The sequence below is a fragment of the Sapajus apella genome, unplaced genomic scaffold (genome assembly GCF_009761245.1).
Source record: "Sapajus apella isolate SASKATOON/1434 unplaced genomic scaffold, GSC_monkey_1.0 scaffold2, whole genome shotgun sequence".
Lineage (NCBI taxonomy): Eukaryota > Metazoa > Chordata > Mammalia > Primates > Cebidae > Sapajus > Sapajus apella.
In genome coordinates this window covers 37,833,850-37,835,512 of record NW_022436942.1, presented here as the reverse complement: position 1 = coordinate 37,835,512, position 1,663 = coordinate 37,833,850, and the positions used below count along the sequence as shown (strand labels likewise).

General features: G+C 39.4%; 1 pseudogene; it reads left to right on the top strand.

Annotated features, from left to right (window-relative positions):
• Positions 1 to 343: 343 nt before the first annotated feature.
• LOC116557002 lies at positions 344 to 951 on the top strand (annotated as a pseudogene).
• The last annotated feature ends 712 nt before the right edge of the window (positions 952 to 1,663 follow it).

Sequence of the window (1,663 nt, the reverse complement as noted above, 5' to 3'; positions counted from 1 at the left end):
ACCTATGGAATAAACATCTACATTTAATAATACATCCTAGTCATCTCATGCACAATATTTGAAAAGCACTACACCAAAAGACAGAACTATCTGGGTATGAATTCTGGTTTTACCTCTTAAAAACTTAGTGACCTTGACAAACTGAGGATCATATTAATCATAGGTGAAATAGGAATAATAGAAACTCCTCCTTTGGCTGCTCCCAGTGCGGTGCCTCCTGGGTGACAAGAGCAGAGCCCCACCAGCCGCAGCTATGCACCAGCTGCTTCCCGAACCCTCGGGGTGGCCCACTGGCTGGAGGTGCAGATTCTTCCTAACCCGTTGGTGAGAACTGGGACACAAGATGGCCGCAAAGAATCCCAAGGGTCAGAATAATTTGGCCTTACACAAAGGCATCACGGTGGGCAGTGCCGGTGTGGGCAAGGCAGCTCTGACTCTACGGTTCATGGACGATGAATTTGTGGAGGGCTATGAGCTTATCAAAGAAGGCAGCTATCGGAAGAAAACAGTACTGGATGGAGAGGAAGTTCAGATCGATATCTTAGAAACAGCTGGGCAGGAGGACTACGCTGCAATTAGAGATAGCTACTTCCAAAGCAGGGAGGGGCTCCTCTGTGTGAAATGGAATCCTTTGCAGCTACAGCTGACTTCAGAGAGCAGATTTTAAGAGCAAAAGAAGACGAGAATATGCCATTTCTACAGGTTGGTAACAAATCAGATTTAGAAGATAAAAGGCAGGTGTCTGTTGAAGAGGCAAAAAACAGAGCTGACCAGTGGAATGTTAACTATGTGGAAACATCTGCTAAAACACAAGCTAATGTTGACAAGGTGTTTTTTGATTTAATGAGAGAAATTTGGATGAGAAAGATGGAAGACAGCAAAGAAAAGAATGGAAAAAAGAAGACAAAAAGTTCAGCCAAGAGAATTAGAGAAAGATGTTGCATTTTATAATCAATGCCCAAACTCCTCTCTTATCTTGACCACACTAATAAATATAACTTATAAGCATTGCCATTGAAGGCTCAATTGAACTGAAATTACTTTAACATTTTGGAAATTGTTGTAAAGTATAAATTGGAACTGCAATAAAAGTCAAGTTTACTTTAAAAAGAAGTGGCTTCACCAAAAAGCAAAGTACAACTTATTTCATTATTGCCAACATTTATCATGGTCCTGAATGTAGCATGTGAGCTTGTATTTCTCTGGCAATCTTTCTTGAAATATTAAATAAAGAGGTGAGAAAGGGGTGGGGAATGGGAGGAAAGGTGACTTTCTCTGGTGTTTTTTATAAAGTTTAAATTTTACATCATTTAAAAATGTCTTGGTCTTCTACTACTTTGAAAAATGACAATTGTGAACATGATAGTTAAGCTGTACCACTTTTTAAAAACCACTGGTATGCAAAATTTAGCAGAAAAGGTTATTGGTATGGTTGTTGCATGTAGTTAATGTGAGAGCAATTCATCTGTGAATCTGCTTTAATTACCTGGTGATTAACTTAGAAAATTGGTGTAAACTTGTTCATGGAAATTTTTGAATATACCTTAATTCAGAAACTGAAAAATACCCAGTTATATCACTCTGAATGTGTTCCTACTGACACCAGGGTTCCACTGCCTCATGTGTCATGGTGAGAAAACATATGCCCAGCATGGAGTACAGC